Source organism: Hyla sarda, unplaced genomic scaffold (assembly GCF_029499605.1).
Source record: "Hyla sarda isolate aHylSar1 unplaced genomic scaffold, aHylSar1.hap1 scaffold_1765, whole genome shotgun sequence".
In the NCBI taxonomy this organism is placed as follows: Eukaryota; Metazoa; Chordata; class Amphibia; order Anura; family Hylidae; genus Hyla; species Hyla sarda.
The window spans coordinates 1-22,810 of NW_026608409.1; the positions used below are offsets into that span (position 1 = coordinate 1).

General features: G+C 44.9%; 8 non-coding genes and 1 pseudogene across 8 annotated transcripts; all 9 read right to left on the bottom strand.

Moving 5' to 3' along the window:
- Positions 1 to 1,727: 1,727 nt before the first annotated feature.
- Positions 1,728 to 1,918, bottom strand: LOC130313450 (U2 spliceosomal RNA). Its single transcript, XR_008861372.1, has one exon. It is a non-coding gene; the product is annotated as a U2 spliceosomal RNA (small nuclear RNA).
- Positions 1,919 to 4,005: 2,087 nt separating this feature from the next.
- LOC130313453 (U2 spliceosomal RNA) lies at positions 4,006 to 4,196 on the bottom strand. The gene has a single exon (XR_008861373.1). It is a non-coding gene; the product is annotated as a U2 spliceosomal RNA (small nuclear RNA).
- Positions 4,197 to 6,292: 2,096 nt separating this feature from the next.
- On the bottom strand, positions 6,293 to 6,483 carry LOC130313454 (U2 spliceosomal RNA). Its single transcript, XR_008861374.1, has one exon. It is a non-coding gene; the product is annotated as a U2 spliceosomal RNA (small nuclear RNA).
- Positions 6,484 to 8,572: 2,089 nt separating this feature from the next.
- On the bottom strand, positions 8,573 to 8,763 carry LOC130313426 (U2 spliceosomal RNA). Its single transcript, XR_008861351.1, has one exon. It is a non-coding gene; the product is annotated as a U2 spliceosomal RNA (small nuclear RNA).
- Positions 8,764 to 10,861: 2,098 nt separating this feature from the next.
- On the bottom strand, positions 10,862 to 11,052 carry LOC130313427 (U2 spliceosomal RNA). Its single transcript, XR_008861352.1, has one exon. It is a non-coding gene; the product is annotated as a U2 spliceosomal RNA (small nuclear RNA).
- Positions 11,053 to 13,139: 2,087 nt separating this feature from the next.
- On the bottom strand, positions 13,140 to 13,331 carry LOC130313425 (U2 spliceosomal RNA). The gene has a single exon (XR_008861350.1). It is a non-coding gene; the product is annotated as a U2 spliceosomal RNA (small nuclear RNA).
- A 2,090-nt stretch (positions 13,332 to 15,421) lies between these two features.
- Positions 15,422 to 15,612, bottom strand: LOC130313428 (U2 spliceosomal RNA). Its single transcript, XR_008861353.1, has one exon. It is a non-coding gene; the product is annotated as a U2 spliceosomal RNA (small nuclear RNA).
- Positions 15,613 to 17,685: 2,073 nt separating this feature from the next.
- On the bottom strand, positions 17,686 to 17,876 carry LOC130313429 (U2 spliceosomal RNA). Its single transcript, XR_008861354.1, has one exon. It is a non-coding gene; the product is annotated as a U2 spliceosomal RNA (small nuclear RNA).
- Positions 17,877 to 19,966: 2,090 nt separating this feature from the next.
- Positions 19,967 to 20,171, bottom strand: LOC130313451 (U2 spliceosomal RNA; annotated as a pseudogene).
- Positions 20,172 to 22,810: the final 2,639 nt, after the last annotated feature.

A 22,810-nucleotide genomic window follows, 5' to 3' on the forward strand; every position in this document is an offset into this window, starting at 1 on the left:
ACCCACGGGAAGCTGTAAGCATAGAGGACATGCCTGCACCCCATTGGACTTACCTGTGTGGGTTAAATCCGGGTTATTTGACAACCTATGGCGGTGATGGTTCTGCTCAGGCAGAGCAGTGCTGATGCTCCTCATAAAGCTGTCGCTGCTGTGAAGGTTCTAGGTGACATCACAAATCCCTTTGGTTACATACACAACAAAGCTGGGTTGTTGTTGTTTACACTCTGCAAGGCCTGTGGAAGTGAGTGACATCATAGCACTGTAGTTCTGAGGGTTCAAGATGGATGCAACAATCTCCTGTTGCTTCTATGAAGGCCGTAATAGACGACATCACCAAACAGCTCCATAGTCACATACACAGCAAAGGAGAGATGTTGTTTACACCTAGTGATGTCAGTGGTATTGAGTGACATCACAGCACAGTGCTAAGGCTCCTGGGCCTGGACACAGCAGCGGCTGCAATATCTCAACGGAGAATACGTTTATATCTATGTGTGTGTGTGCGCATATATATATATATATATATATATATATATATATATATATATATATTCTCCGCCGAAATCACTTTTAAACCCATTTCCACCTTTTTTTCCCTTCTCTTCCTCTTACTTTTTTTTCACGTTTTTTTACGTTTTTCTCCTTTTCGCCTCTTTTCTGGGCGTATTATTCTTCTTTTTCTTCTTTTTTTTCGTCTAATGCATACCCCATCAGTGCAGCAATGCTTATTCAATACCGCCAGCAGATGGAGACACTGGGGGATAATTTTCTAAGGATTTATACTGATTTTTCCTGTCTGAATTTGTCGCACAGAAAGTTGCAGGCCAAATATGTGTGACATTTCTGCGACTTTAGCTTCTAGAGCATTTTTACAACATTATACATAGGTGCTGAATACATAAAAAGCGACTGTTCAGCGACAGACAAGTCGCATCGGCTGAAAGTAGGCCAGAATGTCAGTCCATGTTGGAGCAGGTTTAGATACAGTCTAAAGCATAGATCTCAAAGTCTGTGCACAGAATTTAGCAAGGGCCTCGCACCTTCTGATGCATCAGGTAGGTGCACAATAGCATAGCCTAACCCTCTGTACTTTGGTCTATATTGATGCGGGACATAGACAGCCAGCTGATGACCAATCCATTAGTGCAATGGATGGCTGGAAGCATTTGTCTTTGCCTTTGCAATACCACAGAAGCAATGCATGGTCAATGTACAGCAATGACACACCTGTGTGAACAGCCAGGAGACCCCCCCCCCCCCCCCCATGTTATGTTACATAGTTACATAGTTAGTACGGTCGAAAAAAGACATATGTCCATCACGTTCAACCAGGGAATTAAGGGGTAGGGGTGTGGCGCGATATTGGGGAAGGGATGAGATTTTATATTTCTTCATAAGCATTAATCTTATTTTGTCAATTAGGAACATTCAGCACCCACCCGCTATCAAGGCAGCTGCCTATCATGTCATGCCCTACCTGCACAGGTGTGCTGGCTACTCAAATGATCCAATTAAGGAGGCCATTTAGTCAGCAGCAGCAGAAGTCCTGTGCCTGGACGCTCCAACAGGGGCCAGACACAAGCAGAAGCAGAAGCAGCAGAAGCAGCAGCAGCACCACCTTTTGTTTTTTGGCTGCAGCAGCAGCAAGGCCCACAGGGCTGGCTAGCTGGCTAGCCAGCAAGCAGGTAGCAATGAAAGTAGGAATCTTTCTTTTTAACCCTGTAAGGGGGTGGTGCACTGTACCCGAAGATACTGCCATATCGGGTCAATGCATAGGGCGACGGAAGCAAGCTTCGAAATCGGCCCCCGTTCTCAAAAATCCATTTAATATATGGTCCCCAGATAGGGGACGTATCAGATATTAAACTGATAAGAACAGATACTACACTTGATCTTAGCCAAAAGGCCGAGAAGCGATAACCGTGAAAGGGGCGGGCCCAACAAGGTCCCCTTCATGGGCACTATCACTGCTTGCTGTCAGGGAGGCTGCCAGACAATTTTCCATGCACACTCTGGGCTGGGGGGCAGTCAACCACCAGTACACACAGCAGAACCTAAACCCATACCATTATTGCTAAGCAGCAAGACAGGGGCCCATTGCACTCCCACGGGGCCTTTTTAAATGCAATCCATAACCCGGATTTGCCAGGAACCCTTCTTACTCCTCCTACTTGCATGTGACACTGGGCTTAGGATCTGCATAGGAAACACACACACAAGCACACACCTACCTTTGTTGCCTGCAGATGCCTCCTTGGCTGTCCCCAAACGGTATCAAACCAACACCCACGGGAAGCTGTAAGCATAGAGGACATGCCTGCACCCCATTGGACTTACCTGTGTGGGTTAAATCCGGGTTATTTGACAACCTATGGCGGTGATGGTTCTGCTCAGGCAGAGCAGTGCTGATGCTCCTCATAAAGCTGTCGCTGCTGTGAAGGTTCTAGGTGACATCACAAATCCCTTTGGTTACATACACAACAAAGCTGGGTTGTTGTTGTTTACACTCTGCAAGGCCTGTGGAAGTGAGTGACATCATAGCACTGTAGTTCTGAGGGTTCAAGATGGATGCAACAATCTCCTGTTGCTTCTATGAAGGCCGTAATAGACGACATCACCAAACAGCTCCATAGTCACATACACAGCAAAGGAGAGATGTTGTTTACACCTAGTGATGTCAGTGGTATTGAGTGACATCACAGCACAGTGCTAAGGCTCCTGGGCCTGGACACAGCAGCGGCTGCAATATCTCAACGGAGAATACGTTTATATCTATGTGTGTGTGTGCGCATATATATATATATATATATATATATATATATATATATATATATATTTCTCCGCCGAAATCACTTTTAAACCCATTTCCACCTTTTTTTCCCTTCTCTTCCTCTTACTTTTTTTTCACGTTTTTTTACGTTTTTCTCCTTTTCGCCTCTTTTCTGGGCGTATTATTCTTCTTTTTCTTCTTTTTTTTCGTCTAATGCATACCCCATCAGTGCAGCAATGCTTATTCAATACCGCCAGCAGATGGAGACACTGGGGGATAATTTTCTAAGGATTTATACTGATTTTTCCTGTCTGAATTTGTCGCACAGAAAGTTGCAGGCCAAATATGTGTGACATTTCTGCGACTTTAGCTTCTAGAGCATTTTTACAACATTATACATAGGTGCTGAATACATAAAAAGCGACTGTTCAGCGACAGACAAGTCGCATCGGCTGAAAGTAGGCCAGAATGTCAGTCCATGTTGGAGCAGGTTTAGATACAGTCTAAAGCATAGATCTCAAAGTCTGTGCACAGAATTTAGCAAGGGCCTCGCACCTTCTGATGCATCAGGTAGGTGCACAATAGCATAGCCTAACCCTCTGTACTTTGGTCTATATTGATGCGGGACATAGACAGCCAGCTGATGACCAATCCATTAGTGCAATGGATGGCTGGAAGCATTTGTCTTTGCCTTTGCAATACCACAGAAGCAATGCATGGTCAATGTACAGCAATGACACACCTGTGTGAACAGCCAGGAGACCCCCCCCCCCCCCCCATGTTATGTTACATAGTTACATAGTTAGTACGGTCGAAAAAAGACATATGTCCATCACGTTCAACCAGGGAATTAAGGGGTAGGGGTGTGGCGCGATATTGGGGAAGGGATGAGATTTTATATTTCTTCATAAGCATTAATCTTATTTTGTCAATTAGGAACATTCAGCACCCACCCGCTATCAAGGCAGCTGCCTATCATGTCATGCCCTACCTGCACAGGTGTGCTGGCTACTCAAATGATCCAATTAAGGAGGCCATTTAGTCAGCAGCAGCAGAAGTCCTGTGCCTGGACGCTCCAACAGGGGCCAGACACAAGCAGAAGCAGAAGCAGCAGCAGCACCACCACCTTTTGTTTTTTGGCTGCAGCAGCAGCAAGGCCCACAGGGCTGGCTAGCTGGCTAGCCAGCAAGCAGGTAGCAATGAAAGTAGGAATCTTTCTTTTTAACCCTGTAAGGGGGTGGTGCACTGTACCCGAAGATACTGCCATATCGGGTCAATGCATAGGGCGACGGAAGCAAGCTTCGAAATCGGCCCCCGTTCTCAAAAATCCATTTAATATATGGTCCCCAGATAGGGGACGTATCAGATATTAAACTGATAAGAACAGATACTACACTTGATCTTAGCCAAAAGGCCGAGAAGCGATAACCGTGAAAGGGGCGGGCCCAACAAGGTCCCCTTCATGGGCACTATCACTGCTTGCTGTCAGGGAGGCTGCCAGACAATTTTCCATGCACACTCTGGGCTGGGGGGCAGTCAACCACCAGTACACACAGCAGAACCTAAACCCATACCATTATTGCTAAGCAGCAAGACAGGGGCCCATTGCACTCCCACGGGGCCTTTTTAAATGCAATCCATAACCCGGATTTGCCAGGAACCCTTCTTACTCCTCCTACTTGCATGTGACACTGGGCTTAGGATCTGCATAGGAAACACACACACAAGCACACACCTACCTTTGTTGCCTGCAGATGCCTCCTTGGCTGTCCCCAAACGGTATCAAACCAACACCCACGGGAAGCTGTAAGCATAGAGGACATGCCTGCACCCCATTGGACTTACCTGTGTGGGTTAAATCCGGGTTATTTGACAACCTATGGCGGTGATGGTTCTGCTCAGGCAGAGCAGTGCTGATGCTCCTCATAAAGCTGTCGCTGCTGTGAAGGTTCTAGGTGACATCACAAATCCCTTTGGTTACATACACAACAAAGCTGGGTTGTTGTTGTTTACACTCTGCAAGGCCTGTGGAAGTGAGTGACATCATAGCACTGTAGTTCTGAGGGTTCAAGATGGATGCAACAATCTCCTGTTGCTTCTATGAAGGCCGTAATAGACGACATCACCAAACAGCTCCATAGTCACATACACAGCAAAGGAGAGATGTTGTTTACACCTAGTGATGTCAGTGGTATTGAGTGACATCACAGCACAGTGCTAAGGCTCCTGGGCCTGGACACAGCAGCGGCTGCAATATCTCAACGGAGAATACGTTTATATCTATGTGTGTGTGTGCGCATATATATATATATATATATATATATATATATATATATATATATATATTTCTCCGCCGAAATCACTTTTAAACCCATTTCCACCTTTTTTTCCCTTCTCTTCCTCTTACTTTTTTTTCACGTTTTTTTACGTTTTTCTCCTTTTCGCCTCTTTTCTGGGCGTATTATTCTTCTTTTTCTTCTTTTTTTTCGTCTAATGCATACCCCATCAGTGCAGCAATGCTTATTCAATACCGCCAGCAGATGGAGACACTGGGGGATAATTTTCTAAGGATTTATACTGATTTTTCCTGTCTGAATTTGTCGCACAGAAAGTTGCAGGCCAAATATGTGTGACATTTCTGCGACTTTAGCTTCTAGAGCATTTTTACAACATTATACATAGGTGCTGAATACATAAAAAGCGACTGTTCAGCGACAGACAAGTCGCATCGGCTGAAAGTAGGCCAGAATGTCAGTCCATGTTGGAGCAGGTTTAGATACAGTCTAAAGCATAGATCTCAAAGTCTGTGCACAGAATTTAGCAAGGGCCTCGCACCTTCTGATGCATCAGGTAGGTGCACAATAGCATAGCCTAACCCTCTGTACTTTGGTCTATATTGATGCGGGACATAGACAGCCAGCTGATGACCAATCCATTAGTGCAATGGATGGCTGGAAGCATTTGTCTTTGCCTTTGCAATACCACAGAAGCAATGCATGGTCAATGTACAGCAATGACACACCTGTGTGAACAGCCAGGAGACCCCCCCCCCCCCCCCCATGTTATGTTACATAGTTACATAGTTAGTACGGTCGAAAAAAGACATATGTCCATCACGTTCAACCAGGGAATTAAGGGGTAGGGGTGTGGCGCGATATTGGGGAAGGGATGAGATTTTATATTTCTTCATAAGCATTAATCTTATTTTGTCAATTAGGAACATTCAGCACCCACCCGCTATCAAGGCAGCTGCCTATCATGTCATGCCCTACCTGCACAGGTGTGCTGGCTACTCAAATGATCCAATTAAGGAGGCCATTTAGTCAGCAGCAGCAGAAGTCCTGTGCCTGGACGCTCCAACAGGGGCCAGACACAAGCAGAAGCAGAAGCAGCAGAAGCAGCAGCAGCACCACCTTTTGTTTTTTGGCTGCAGCAGCAGCAAGGCCCACAGGGCTGGCTAGCTGGCTAGCCAGCAAGCAGGTAGCAATGAAAGTAGGAATCTTTCTTTTTAACCCTGTAAGGGGGTGGTGCACTGTACCCGAAGATACTGCCATATCGGGTCAATGCATAGGGCGACGGAAGCAAGCTTCGAAATCGGCCCCCGTTCTCAAAAATCCATTTAATATATGGTCCCCAGATAGGGGACGTATCAGATATTAAACTGATAAGAACAGATACTACACTTGATCTTAGCCAAAAGGCCGAGAAGCGATAACCGTGAAAGGGGCGGGCCCAACAAGGTCCCCTTCATGGGCACTATCACTGCTTGCTGTCAGGGAGGCTGCCAGACAATTTTCCATGCACACTCTGGGCTGGGGGGCAGTCAACCACCAGTACACACAGCAGAACCTAAACCCATACCATTATTGCTAAGCAGCAAGACAGGGGCCCATTGCACTCCCACGGGGCCTTTTTAAATGCAATCCATAACCCGGATTTGCCAGGAACCCTTCTTACTCCTCCTACTTGCATGTGACACTGGGCTTAGGATCTGCATAGGAAACACACACACAAGCACACACCTACCTTTGTTGCCTGCAGATGCCTCCTTGGCTGTCCCCAAACGGTATCAAACCAACACCCACGGGAAGCTGTAAGCATAGAGGACATGCCTGCACCCCATTGGACTTACCTGTGTGGGTTAAATCCGGGTTATTTGACAACCTATGGCGGTGATGGTTCTGCTCAGGCAGAGCAGTGCTGATGCTCCTCATAAAGCTGTCGCTGCTGTGAAGGTTCTAGGTGACATCACAAATCCCTTTGGTTACATACACAACAAAGCTGGGTTGTTGTTGTTTACACTCTGCAAGGCCTGTGGAAGTGAGTGACATCATAGCACTGTAGTTCTGAGGGTTCAAGATGGATGCAACAATCTCCTGTTGCTTCTATGAAGGCCGTAATAGACGACATCACCAAACAGCTCCATAGTCACATACACAGCAAAGGAGAGATGTTGTTTACACCTAGTGATGTCAGTGGTATTGAGTGACATCACAGCACAGTGCTAAGGCTCCTGGGCCTGGACACAGCAGCGGCTGCAATATCTCAACGGAGAATACGTTTATATCTATGTGTGTGTGTGCGCATATATATATATATATATATATATATATATATATATATATATATATTCTCCGCCGAAATCACTTTTAAACCCATTTCCACCTTTTTTTCCCTTCTCTTCCTCTTACTTTTTTTTCACGTTTTTTTACGTTTTTCTCCTTTTCGCCTCTTTTCTGGGCGTATTATTCTTCTTTTTCTTCTTTTTTTTCGTCTAATGCATACCCCATCAGTGCAGCAATGCTTATTCAATACCGCCAGCAGATGGAGACACTGGGGGATAATTTTCTAAGGATTTATACTGATTTTTCCTGTCTGAATTTGTCGCACAGAAAGTTGCAGGCCAAATATGTGTGACATTTCTGCGACTTTAGCTTCTAGAGCATTTTTACAACATTATACATAGGTGCTGAATACATAAAAAGCGACTGTTCAGCGACAGACAAGTCGCATCGGCTGAAAGTAGGCCAGAATGTCAGTCCATGTTGGAGCAGGTTTAGATACAGTCTAAAGCATAGATCTCAAAGTCTGTGCACAGAATTTAGCAAGGGCCTCGCACCTTCTGATGCATCAGGTAGGTGCACAATAGCATAGCCTAACCCTCTGTACTTTGGTCTATATTGATGCGGGACATAGACAGCCAGCTGATGACCAATCCATTAGTGCAATGGATGGCTGGAAGCATTTGTCTTTGCCTTTGCAATACCACAGAAGCAATGCATGGTCAATGTACAGCAATGACACACCTGTGTGAACAGCCAGGAGACCCCCCCCCCCCCATGTTATGTTACATAGTTACATAGTTAGTACGGTCGAAAAAAGACATATGTCCATCACGTTCAACCAGGGAATTAAGGGGTAGGGGTGTGGCGCGATATTGGGGAAGGGATGAGATTTTATATTTCTTCATAAGCATTAATCTTATTTTGTCAATTAGGAACATTCAGCACCCACCCGCTATCAAGGCAGCTGCCTATCATGTCATGCCCTACCTGCACAGGTGTGCTGGCTACTCAAATGATCCAATTAAGGAGGCCATTTAGTCAGCAGCAGCAGAAGTCCTGTGCCTGGACGCTCCAACAGGGGCCAGACACAAGCAGAAGCAGAAGCAGCAGAAGCAGCAGCAGCACCACCTTTTGTTTTTTGGCTGCAGCAGCAGCAAGGCCCACAGGGCTGGCTAGCTGGCTAGCCAGCAAGCAGGTAGCAATGAAAGTAGGAATCTTTCTTTTTAACCCTGTAAGGGGGTGGTGCACTGTACCCGAAGATACTGCCATATCGGGTCAATGCATAGGGCGACGGAAGCAAGCTTCGAAATCGGCCCCCGTTCTCAAAAATCCATTTAATATATGGTCCCCAGATAGGGGACGTATCAGATATTAAACTGATAAGAACAGATACTACACTTGATCTTAGCCAAAAGGCCGAGAAGCGATAACCGTGAAAGGGGCGGGCCCAACAAGGTCCCCTTCATGGGCACTATCACTGCTTGCTGTCAGGGAGGCTGCCAGACAATTTTCCATGCACACTCTGGGCTGGGGGGCAGTCAACCACCAGTACACACAGCAGAACCTAAACCCATACCATTATTGCTAAGCAGCAAGACAGGGGCCCATTGCACTCCCACGGGGCCTTTTTAAATGCAATCCATAACCCGGATTTGCCAGGAACCCTTCTTACTCCTCCTACTTGCATGTGACACTGGGCTTAGGATCTGCATAGGAAACACACACACAAGCACACACCTACCTTTGTTGCCTGCAGATGCCTCCTTGGCTGTCCCCAAACGGTATCAAACCAACACCCACGGGAAGCTGTAAGCATAGAGGACATGCCTGCACCCCATTGGACTTACCTGTGTGGGTTAAATCCGGGTTATTTGACAACCTATGGCGGTGATGGTTCTGCTCAGGCAGAGCAGTGCTGATGCTCCTCATAAAGCTGTCGCTGCTGTGAAGGTTCTAGGTGACATCACAAATCCCTTTGGTTACATACACAACAAAGCTGGGTTGTTGTTGTTTACACTCTGCAAGGCCTGTGGAAGTGAGTGACATCATAGCACTGTAGTTCTGAGGGTTCAAGATGGATGCAACAATCTCCTGTTGCTTCTATGAAGGCCGTAATAGACGACATCACCAAACAGCTCCATAGTCACATACACAGCAAAGGAGAGATGTTGTTTACACCTAGTGATGTCAGTGGTATTGAGTGACATCACAGCACAGTGCTAAGGCTCCTGGGCCTGGACACAGCAGCGGCTGCAATATCTCAACGGAGAATACGTTTATATCTATGTGTGTGTGTGCGCATATATATATATATATATATATATATATATATATATATATATATATATATTTCTCCGCCGAAATCACTTTTAAACCCATTTCCACCTTTTTTTCCCTTCTCTTCCTCTTACTTTTTTTTCACGTTTTTTTACGTTTTTCTCCTTTTCGCCTCTTTTCTGGGCGTATTATTCTTCTTTTTCTTCTTTTTTTTCGTCTAATGCATACCCCATCAGTGCAGCAATGCTTATTCAATACCGCCAGCAGATGGAGACACTGGGGGATAATTTTCTAAGGATTTATACTGATTTTTCCTGTCTGAATTTGTCGCACAGAAAGTTGCAGGCCAAATATGTGTGACATTTCTGCGACTTTAGCTTCTAGAGCATTTTTACAACATTATACATAGGTGCTGAATACATAAAAAGCGACTGTTCAGCGACAGACAAGTCGCATCGGCTGAAAGTAGGCCAGAATGTCAGTCCATGTTGGAGCAGGTTTAGATACAGTCTAAAGCATAGATCTCAAAGTCTGTGCACAGAATTTAGCAAGGGCCTCGCACCTTCTGATGCATCAGGTAGGTGCACAATAGCATAGCCTAACCCTCTGTACTTTGGTCTATATTGATGCGGGACATAGACAGCCAGCTGATGACCAATCCATTAGTGCAATGGATGGCTGGAAGCATTTGTCTTTGCCTTTGCAATACCACAGAAGCAATGCATGGTCAATGTACAGCAATGACACACCTGTGTGAACAGCCAGGAGACCCCCCCCCCCCCCCCCATGTTATGTTACATAGTTACATAGTTAGTACGGTCGAAAAAAGACATATGTCCATCACGTTCAACCAGGGAATTAAGGGGTAGGGGTGTGGCGCGATATTGGGGAAGGGATGAGATTTTATATTTCTTCATAAGCATTAATCTTATTTTGTCAATTAGGAACATTCAGCACCCACCCGCTATCAAGGCAGCTGCCTATCATGTCATGCCCTACCTGCACAGGTGTGCTGGCTACTCAAATGATCCAATTAAGGAGGCCATTTAGTCAGCAGCAGCAGAAGTCCTGTGCCTGGACGCTCCAACAGGGGCCAGACACAAGCAGAAGCAGAAGCAGCAGAAGCAGCAGCAGCACCACCTTTTGTTTTTTGGCTGCAGCAGCAGCAAGGCCCACAGGGCTGGCTAGCTGGCTAGCCAGCAAGCAGGTAGCAATGAAAGTAGGAATCTTTCTTTTTAACCCTGTAAGGGGGTGGTGCACTGTACCCGAAGATACTGCCATATCGGGTCAATGCATAGGGCGACGGAAGCAAGCTTCGAAATCGGCCCCCGTTCTCAAAAATCCATTTAATATATGGTCCCCAGATAGGGGACGTATCAGATATTAAACTGATAAGAACAGATACTACACTTGATCTTAGCCAAAAGGCCGAGAAGCGATAACCGTGAAAGGGGCGGGCCCAACAAGGTCCCCTTCATGGGCACTATCACTGCTTGCTGTCAGGGAGGCTGCCAGACAATTTTCCATGCACACTCTGGGCTGGGGGGCAGTCAACCACCAGTACACACAGCAGAACCTAAACCCATACCATTATTGCTAAGCAGCAAGACAGGGGCCCATTGCACTCCCACGGGGCCTTTTTAAATGCAATCCATAACCCGGATTTGCCAGGAACCCTTCTTACTCCTCCTACTTGCATGTGACACTGGGCTTAGGATCTGCATAGGAAACACACACACAAGCACACACCTACCTTTGTTGCCTGCAGATGCCTCCTTGGCTGTCCCCAAACGGTATCAAACCAACACCCACGGGAAGCTGTAAGCATAGAGGACATGCCTGCACCCCATTGGACTTACCTGTGTGGGTTAAATCCGGGTTATTTGACAACCTATGGCGGTGATGGTTCTGCTCAGGCAGAGCAGTGCTGATGCTCCTCATAAAGCTGTCGCTGCTGTGAAGGTTCTAGGTGACATCACAAATCCCTTTGGTTACATACACAACAAAGCTGGGTTGTTGTTGTTTACACTCTGCAAGGCCTGTGGAAGTGAGTGACATCATAGCACTGTAGTTCTGAGGGTTCAAGATGGATGCAACAATCTCCTGTTGCTTTTATGAAGGCCGTAATAGACGACATCACCAAACAGCTCCATAGTCACATACACAGCAAAGGAGAGATGTTGTTTACACCTAGTGATGTCAGTGGTATTGAGTGACATCACAGCACAGTGCTAAGGCTCCTTGGCCTGGACACAGCAGCGGCTGCAATATCTCAACGGAGAATACGTTTATATCTATGTGTGTGTGTGCGCATATATATATATATATATATATATATATATATATATATATATATATTTCTCCGCCGAAATCACTTTTAAACCCATTTCCACCTTTTTTTCCCTTCTCTTCCTCTTACTTTTTTTTCACGTTTTTTTACGTTTTTCTCCTTTTCGCCTCTTTTCTGGGCGTATTATTCTTCTTTTTCTTCTTTTTTTTCGTCTAATGCATACCCCATCAGTGCAGCAATGCTTATTCAATACCGCCAGCAGATGGAGACACTGGGGGATAATTTTCTAAGGATTTATACTGATTTTTCCTGTCTGAATTTGTCGCACAGAAAGTTGCAGGCCAAATATGTGTGACATTTCTGCGACTTTAGCTTCTAGAGCATTTTTACAACATTATACATAGGTGCTGAATACATAAAAAGCGACTGTTCAGCGACAGACAAGTCGCATCGGCTGAAAGTAGGCCAGAATGTCAGTCCATGTTGGAGCAGGTTTAGATACAGTCTAAAGCATAGATCTCAAAGTCTGTGCACAGAATTTAGCAAGGGCCTCGCACCTTCTGATGCATCAGGTAGGTGCACAATAGCATAGCCTAACCCTCTGTACTTTGGTCTATATTGATGCGGGACATAGACAGCCAGCTGATGACCAATCCATTAGTGCAATGGATGGCTGGAAGCATTTGTCTTTGCCTTTGCAATACCACAGAAGCAATGCATGGTCAATGTACAGCAATGACACACCTGTGTGAACAGCCAGGAGCCCCCCCCCCCATGTTATGTTACATAGTTACATAGTTAGTACGGTCGAAAAAAGACATATGTCCATCACGTTCAACCAGGGAATTAAGGGGTAGGGGTGTGGCGCGATATTGGGGAAGGGATGAGATTTTATATTTCTTCATAAGCATTAATCTTATTTTGTCAATTAGGAACATTCAGCACCCACCCGCTATCAAGGCAGCTGCCTATCATGTCATGCCCTACCTGCACAGGTGTGCTGGCTACTCAAATGATCCAATTAAGGAGGCCATTTAGTCAGCAGCAGCAGAAGTCCTGTGCCTGGACGCTCCAACAGGGGCCAGACACAAGCAGAAGCAGAAGCAGCAGAAGCAGCAGCAGCACCACCTTTTGTTTTTTGGCTGCAGCAGCAGCAAGGCCCACAGGGCTGGCTAGCTGGCTAGCCAGCAAGCAGGTAGCAATGAAAGTAGGAATCTTTCTTTTTAACCCTGTAAGGGGGTGGTGCACTGTACCCGAAGATACTGCCATATCGGGTCAATGCATAGGGCGACGGAAGCAAGCTTCGAAATCGGCCCCCGTTCTCAAAAATCCATTTAATATAATGGTCCCCAGATAGGGGACGTATCAGATATTAAACTGATAAGAACAGATACTACACTTGATCTTAGCCAAAAGGCCAAGAAGCGATAACCGTGAAAGGGGCGGGCCCAACAAGGTCCCCTTCATGGGCACTATCACTGCTTGCTGTCAGGGAGGCTGCCAGACAATTTTCCATGCACACTCTGGGCTGGGGGGCAGTCAACCACCAGTACACACAGCAGAACCTAAACCCATACCATTATTGCTAAGCAGCAAGACAGGGGCCCATTGCACTCCCACGGGGCCTTTTTAAATGCAATCCATAACCCGGATTTGCCAGGAACCCTTCTTACTCCTCCTACTTGCATGTGACACTGGGCTTAGGATCTGCATAGGAAACACACACACAAGCACACACCTACCTTTGTTGCCTGCAGATGCCTCCTTGGCTGTCCCCAAACGGTATCAAACCAACACCCACGGGAAGCTGTAAGCATAGAGGACATGCCTGCACCCCATTGGACTTACCTGTGTGGGTTAAATCCGGGTTATTTGACAACCTATGGCGGTGATGGTTCTGCTCAGGCAGAGCAGTGCTGATGCTCCTCATAAAGCTGTCGCTGCTGTGAAGGTTCTAGGTGACATCACAAATCCCTTTGGTTACATACACAACAAAGCTGGGTTGTTGTTGTTTACACTCTGCAAGGCCTGTGGAAGTGAGTGACATCATAGCACTGTAGTTCTGAGGGTTCAAGATGGATGCAACAATCTCCTGTTGCTTCTATGAAGGCCGTAATAGACGACATCACCAAACAGCTCCATAGTCACATACACAGCAAAGGAGAGATGTTGTTTACACCTAGTGATGTCAGTGGTATTGAGTGACATCACAGCACAGTGCTAAGGCTCCTGGGCCTGGACACAGCAGCGGCTGCAATATCTCAACGGAGAATACGTTTATATCTATGTGTGTGTGTGCGCATATATATATATATATATATATATATATATATATATATATATATTTCTCCGCCGAAATCACTTTTAAACCCATTTCCACCTTTTTTTCCCTTCTCTTCCTCTTACTTTTTTTTCACGTTTTTTTACGTTTTTCTCCTTTTCGCCTCTTTTCTGGGCGTATTATTCTTCTTTTTCTTCTTTTTTTTCGTCTAATGCATACCCCATCAGTGCAGCAATGCTTATTCAATACCGCCAGCAGATGGAGACACTGGGGGATAATTTTCTAAGGATTTATACTGATTTTTCCTGTCTGAATTTGTCGCACAGAAAGTTGCAGGCCAAATATGTGTGACATTTCTGCGACTTTAGCTTCTAGAGCATTTTTACAACATTATACATAGGTGCTGAATACATAAAAAGCGACTGTTCAGCGACAGACAAGTCGCATCGGCTGAAAGTAGGCCAGAATGTCAGTCCATGTTGGAGCAGGTTTAGATACAGTTTAAAGCATAGATCTCAAAGTCTGTGCACAGAATTTAGCAAGGGCCTCGCACCTTCTGATGCATCAGGTAGGTGCACAATAGCATAGCCTAACCCTCTGTACTTTGGTCTATATTGATGCGGGACATAGACAGCCAGCTGATGACCAATCCATTAGTGCAATGGATGGCTGGAAGCATTTGTCTTTGCCTTTGCAATACCACAGAAGCAATGCATGGTCAATGTACAGCAATGACACACCTGTGTGAACAGCCAGGAGACCCCCCCCCCCCCCCATGTTATGTTACATAGTTACATAGTTAGTACGGTCGAAAAAAGACATATGTCCATCACGTTCAACCAGGGAATTAAGGGGTAGGGGTGTGGCGCGATATTGGGGAAGGGATGAGATTTTATATTTCTTCATAAGCATTAATCTTATTTTGTCAATTAGGAACATTCAGCACCCACCCGCTATCAAGGCAGCTGCCTATCATGTCATGCCCTACCTGCACAGGTGTGCTGGCTACTCAAATGATCCAATTAAGGAGGCCATTTAGTCAGCAGCAGCAGAAGTCCTGTGCCTGGACGCTCCAACAGGGGCCAGACACAAGCAGAAGCAGAAGCAGCAGAAGCAGCAGCAGCACCACCTTTTGTTTTTTGGCTGCAGCAGCAGCAAGGCCCACAGGGCTGGCTAGCTGGCTAGCCAGCAAGCAGGTAGCAATGAAAGTAGGAATCTTTCTTTTTAACCCTGTAAGGGGGTGGTGCACTGTACCCGAAGATACTGCCATATCGGGTCAATGCATAGGGCGACGGAAGCAAGCTTCGAAATCGGCCCCCGTTCTCAAAAATCCATTTAATATATGGTCCCCAGATAGGGGACGTATCAGATATTAAACTGATAAGAACAGATACTACACTTGATCTTAGCCAAAAGGCCGAGAAGCGATAACCGTGAAAGGGGCGGGCCCAACAAGGTCCCCTTCATGGGCACTATCACTGCTTGCTGTCAGGGAGGCTGCCAGACAATTTTCCATGCACACTCTGGGCTGGGGGGCAGTCAACCACCAGTACACACAGCAGAACCTAAACCCATACCATTATTGCTAAGCAGCAAGACAGGGGCCCATTGCACTCCCACGGGGCCTTTTTAAATGCAATCCATAACCCGGATTTGCCAGGAACCCTTCTTACTCCTCCTACTTGCATGTGACACTGGGCTTAGGATCTGCATAGGAAACACACACACAAGCACACACCTACCTTTGTTGCCTGCAGATGCCTCCTTGGCTGTCCCCAAACGGTATCAAACCAACACCCACGGGAAGCTGTAAGCATAGAGGACATGCCTGCACCCCATTGGACTTACCTGTGTGGGTTAAATCCGGGTTATTTGACAACCTATGGCGGTGATGGTTCTGCTCAGGCAGAGCAGTGCTGATGCTCCTCATAAAGCTGTCGCTGCTGTGAAGGTTCTAGGTGACATCACAAATCCCTTTGGTTACATACACAACAAAGCTGGGTTGTTGTTGTTTACACTCTGCAAGGCCTGTGGAAGTGAGTGACATCATAGCACTGTAGTTCTGAGGGTTCAAGATGGATGCAACAATCTCCTGTTGCTTCTATGAAGGCCGTAATAGACGACATCACCAAACAGCTCCATAGTCACATACACAGCAAAGGAGAGATGTTGTTTACACCTAGTGATGTCAGTGGTATTGAGTGACATCACAGCACAGTGCTAAGGCTCCTGGGCCTGGACACAGCAGCGGCTGCAATATCTCAACGGAGAATACGTTTATATCTATGTGTGTGTGTGCGCATATATATATATATATATATATATATATATATATATATATATATTTCTCCGCCGAAATCACTTTTAAACCCATTTCCACCTTTTTTTCCCTTCTCTTCCTCTTACTTTTTTTTCACGTTTTTTTACGTTTTTCTCCTTTTCGCCTCTTTTCTGGGCGTATTATTCTTCTTTTTCTTCTTTTTTTTCGTCTAATGCATACCCCATCAGTGCAGCAATGCTTATTCAATACCGCCAGCAGATGGAGACACTGGGGGATAATTTTCTAAGGATTTATACTGATTTTTCCTGTCTGAATTTGTCGCACAGAAAGTTGCAGGCCAAATATGTGTGACATTTCTGCGACTTTAGCTTCTAGAGCATTTTTACAACATTATACATAGGTGCTGAATACATAAAAAGCGACTGTTCAGCGACAGACAAGTCGCATCGGCTGAAAGTAGGCCAGAATGTCAGTCCATGTTGGAGCAGGTTTAGATACAGTCTAAAGCATAGATCTCAAAGTCTGTGCACAGAATTTAGCAAGGGCCTCGCACCTTCTGATGCATCAGGTAGGTGCACAATAGCATAGCCTAACCCTCTGTACTTTGGTCTATATTGATGCGGGACATAGACAGCCAGCTGATGACCAATCCATTAGTGCAATGGATGGCTGGAAGCATTTGTCTTTGCCTTTGCAATACCACAGAAGCAATGCATGGTCAATGTACAGCAATGACACACCTGTGTGAACAGCCAGGAGACCCCCCCATGTTATGTTACATAGTTACATAGTTAGTACGGTCGAAAAAAGACATATGTCCATCACGTTCAACCAGGGAATTAAGGGGTAGGGGTGTGGCGCGATATTGGGGAAGGGATGAGATTTTATATTTCTTCATAAGCATTAATCTTATTTTGTCAATTAGGAACATTCAGCACCCACCCGCTATCAAGGCAGCTGCCTATCATGTCATGCCCTACCTGCACAGGTGTGCTGGCTACTCAAATGATCCAATTAAGGAGGCCATTTAGTCAGCAGCAGCAGAAGTCCTGTGCCTGGACGCTCCAACAGGGGCCAGACACAAGCAGAAGCAGAAGCAGCAGCAGCACCACCTTTTGTTTTTTGGCTGCAGCAGCAGCAAGGCCCACAGGGCTGGCTAGCTGGCTAGCCAGCAAGCAGGTAGCAATGAAAGTAGGAATCTTTCTTTTTAACCCTGTAAGGGGGTGGTGCACTGTACCCGAAGATACTGCCATATCGGGTCAATGCATAGGGCGACGGAAGCAAGCTTCGAAATCGGCCCCCGTTCTCAAAAATCCATTTAATATATGGTCCCCAGATAGGGGACGTATCAGATATTAAACTGATAAGAACAGATACTACACTTGATCTTAGCCAAAAGGCCGAGAAGCGATAATCGTGAAAGGGGCGGGCCCAACAAGGTCCCCTTCATGGGCACTATCACTGCTTGCTGTCAGGGAGGCTGCCAGACAATTTTCCATGCACACTCTGGGCTGGGGGGCAGTCAACCACCAGTACACACAGCAGAACCTAAACCCATACCATTATTGCTAAGCAGCAAGACAGGGGCCCATTGCACTCCCACGGGGCCTTTTTAAATGCAATCCATAACCCGGATTTGCCAGGAACCCTTCTTACTCCTCCTACTTGCATGTGACACTGGGCTTAGGATCTGCATAGGAAACACACACACAAGCACACACCTACCTTTGTTGCCTGCAGATGCCTCCTTGGCTGTCCCCAAACGGTATCAAACCAACACCCACGGGAAGCTGTAAGCATAGAGGACATGCCTGCACCCCATTGGACTTACCTGTGTGGGTTAAATCCGGGTTATTTGACAACCTATGGCGGTGATGGTTCTGCTCAGGCAGAGCAGTGCTGATGCTCCTCATAAAGCTGTCGCTGCTGTGAAGGTTCTAGGTGACATCACAAATCCCTTTGGTTACATACACAACAAAGCTGGGTTGTTGTTGTTTACACTCTGCAAGGCCTGTGGAAGTGAGTGACATCATAGCACTGTAGTTCTGAGGGTTCAAGATGGATGCAACAATCTCCTGTTGCTTCTATGAAGGCCGTAATAGACGACATCACCAAACAGCTCCATAGTCACATACACAGCAAAGGAGAGATGTTGTTTACACCTAGTGATGTCAGTGGTATTGAGTGACATCACAGCACAGTGCTAAGGCTCCTGGGCCTGGACACAGCAGCGGCTGCAATATCTCAACGGAGAATACGTTTATATCTATGTGTGTGTGTGCGCATATATATATATATATATATATATATATATATATATATATATATTTCTCCGCCGAAATCACTTTTAAACCCATTTCCACCTTTTTTTCCCTTCTCTTCCTCTTACTTTTTTTTCACGTTTTTTTACGTTTTTCTCCTTTTCGCCTCTTTTCTGGGCGTATTATTCTTCTTTTTCTTCTTTTTTTTCGTCTAATGCATACCCCATCAGTGCAGCAATGCTTATTCAATACCGCCAGCAGATGGAGACACTGGGGGATAATTTTCTAAGGATTTATACTGATTTTTCCTGTCTGAATTTGTCGCACAGAAAGTTGCAGGCCAAATATGTGTGACATTTCTGCGACTTTAGCTTCTAGAGCATTTTTACAACATTATACATAGGTGCTGAATACATAAAAAGCGACTGTTCAGCGACAGACAAGTCGCATCGGCTGAAAGTAGGCCAGAATGTCAGTCCATGTTGGAGCAGGTTTAGATACAGTCTAAAGCATAGATCTCAAAGTCTGTGCACAGAATTTAGCAAGGGCCTCGCACCTTCTGATGCATCAGGTAGGTGCACAATAGCATAGCCTAACCCTCTGTACTTTGGTCTATATTGATGCGGGACATAGACAGCCAGCTGATGACCAATCCATTAGTGCAATGGATGGCTGGAAGCATTTGTCTTTGCCTTTGCAATACCACAGAAGCAATGCATGGTCAATGTACAGCAATGACACACCTGTGTGAACAGCCAGGAGACCCCCCCCCCCCCCCCCCCCCATGTTATGTTACATAGTTACATAGTTAGTACGGTCGAAAAAAGACATATGTCCATCACGTTCAACCAGGGAATTAAGGGGTAGGGGTGTGGCGCGATATTGGGGAAGGGATGAGATTTTATATTTCTTCATAAGCATTAATCTTATTTTGTCAATTAGGAACATTCAGCACCCACCCGCTATCAAGGCAGCTGCCTATCATGTCATGCCCTACCTGCACAGGTGTGCTGGCTACTCAAATGATCCAATTAAGGAGGCCATTTAGTCAGCAGCAGCAGAAGTCCTGTGCCTGGACGCTCCAACAGGGGCCAGACACAAGCAGAAGCAGCAGAAGCAGCAGCAGCACCACCTTTTGTTTTTTGGCTGCAGCAGCAGCAAGGCCCACAGGGCTGGCTAGCTGGCTAGCCAGCAAGCAGGTAGCAATGAAAGTAGGAATCTTTCTTTTTAACCCTGTAAGGGGGTGGTGCACTGTACCCGAAGATACTGCCATATCGGGTCAATGCATAGGGCGACGGAAGCAAGCTTCGAAATCGGCCCCCGTTCTCAAAAATCCATTTAATATATGGTCCCCAGATAGGGGACGTATCAGATATTAAACTGATAAGAACAGATTTTTTTTTTTAACTTGACTACCCTTACGGGGGCAACTTTATTAAAAATTAAATAATGTTAACAAAGTTGTGCAAATATGTCAATAAAAACATTTACATATAAATAACATATTTACAACATATTAAAACATAAAATGGGCACTTGGTGGCTTTACAAGATAGAATTCCATTCTTTTAAAAACCATTTTCTAGATAAAAGCGGAAATCTCTTCTTGTCTAAAAGATAGTACTGGTACATTTCATAAAAACAGATAGATAAAATGTCCTTCACAGATAAAACCTCATGCTTGAACAATAAAATATTCCTGGCCTTCCACAGAGCTGCCTTCACACAGTTTATGATCTTCCATGCAATTGTCTCTTGAGTCCGTGTTGGGCATTCCAGGCAACCATAAAAAACCACTGCAATATTTAAGTCTTTTAGTCCAGTTATCCTTTTTACCAGAGGGAGTATCTTTGTCCATATTTTCTGTGAGTAAAAACAAGTCCATATTAGATGGTGCACGGTCTCCTCTTGTCGGCATCCCTCCCTCGGGCAGGTTGCAGAGTTGGATAATCCTCTTCGGTGCTGGAATGCCCGGCATGGAAGACACTCGTGTGCGCAGCTCCAGGCCAGGTCCTTCTGTGAATTAAAAAGATAATTAATACTCAACATCTTCCAAATCTGTATACACTTCTGTTCGTTAAAATTTTTGATGGGAGTCACGGTACTGGTTTCTTTTATTTCCTTTAGTAGTTTTTTGCTATTGCACAGATCCTGAACACTTTTACCTTTAAAATTATATAAGTTTAAAATTTTTCCTAAAATCATGTATTGAGGGGGTAAATTCAAAGAATAAGGGCAACTTAAAACTGTAGAAAACCAGCCGTTCCTCCGCATAAAATAACCAGTATTAAAACGAACAAAATAAGACCAGTAGCTATCTTTAAAAACAGTAGTAAAACACATGCTAAAAAACTTTATTAAAAGGAAAGCTTTAAAATCTGGAAAATCCTTACCGCCCCTGGAGTTCGGTTTTATCACAATTTGTCTCTTTAATTTTTCGCTCTTAGAACTCCAAAAGAAAGTAAAACAAGCTTTTGTTATTTTCTTTAGAACCATTTCGGGGGGTGGGAAAACCAGACTTAAATACAATAAAATAGGTAAAAGCACCATTTTTGTAATTAAAACCTTCCCTTCCATTGTAAGTTCTCGCATGTTCCACATACATATTTTCTTATTTATTTTTTGAGCCACCAAGTCCCAGCTATTAAAACCATTATTAGACTCGTCAAAGGAGACACCTAAAATCTGCACCGACTCAGACACAGGGACGGGCACATCATACAAAGGCATTCCGCCTATGTTTAAAATGTTACTTTTGTTAAAATTGACTTTAAAACCGGAGGCACAATTAAAATATTGAATCTGTTTTAGCGTCTTCTGAAGCGATGGGGTGTCCCTGCAAAACACCGCAACATCGTCCATGTACCCCACTACCTTCGCCTCTAGTCCCCCTCCTCCTGGCAGGGGGACTCCATGGATCTGCTTATCCTTTCGTATTGTACATAAAAGAGGCTCTATTGCGCAAATGAAGAGTAGTGGGGACAAGGGACACCCCTGCTTCACTCCGGAATTTAAAATCACGCCCTGTGTCTTAAAACCATTTACTAAAATTTTACTAGTACAGTTATCATAAAAAGCTCTAAGAGACAATAAAAAGCCATCAGGTATACCCATTTTCTCTAAAACCTTAAAAAGATAAAAATGCGACACCCTGTCGAAAGCTTTTTCAAAATCTATGGATAAAACCGCCAGCTTTCCTTTTCTTAATTTGGTGTCGCTAATTACATCCTTTAAAAGGTTTAGGTTCTCCCATAAACTCCTCCCAGGCACCCCACAGACTTGGTTTGTATGAATTATTTTATGGATTACGTTCTTTAAGCGGTTAGCACACAGTTTCGCCATTATTTTATAGTCGCAGTTCAGAAGGGTGATTGGTCTCCAGTTTTTGAGTTCCGACCGGTCTCCCTTTTTGAATAGCAGGGAGACATCACCCTTCTTCCATGAGCCTGGGAGGATTTTAGACTTAAAGACTTCCGTAAAAAGGGAGAACAAATCTTCTTTTAAAATACCATAAAAAGTAACATAAAATTCAATGGGTATACCATCCGGCCCAGGCACTTTACCTGTTTTAAAACTCTTGACGGTCTCTAAAATCTCCTGCTCTGAAATATTCTGCAATAAAAAAGACTGTGAGACAGGATCTAAAAAATTGGTGATCTCCTTTAACGAGTCATTCATAAAACATTCATCAATGTGTTTTACATTAAAAAGATCCGCATAAAACTCTTGCACCTTTTTTAAAATACCCTGTACATCATTCACTCCTTCAATGTTTTCTATTAACCTTCTATTTTCATGTATTTTCTTAAAAAAATACCTGGAGCAGGTCTCGTTTTCCTCAAGATGCTGTATTCGAGACCTAAAGATAATTTCTTTTCCTTTCTGCTCCAGGCACTTAGTTATTTCTTTTTTAAGATCATGTACCTCCTTCTCCACCTCCATCCCATGTGCTCTGAATTTGTACAGGGTTTGCAGACGAGTATTTAGGATATTATAAAATTCACGTTTTTCTTTAGCTTTCCTAACCCCAACACGGATAAAAAATTCTTTTATTTTTAGTTTCATTTTTTCCCACCAGATACTGG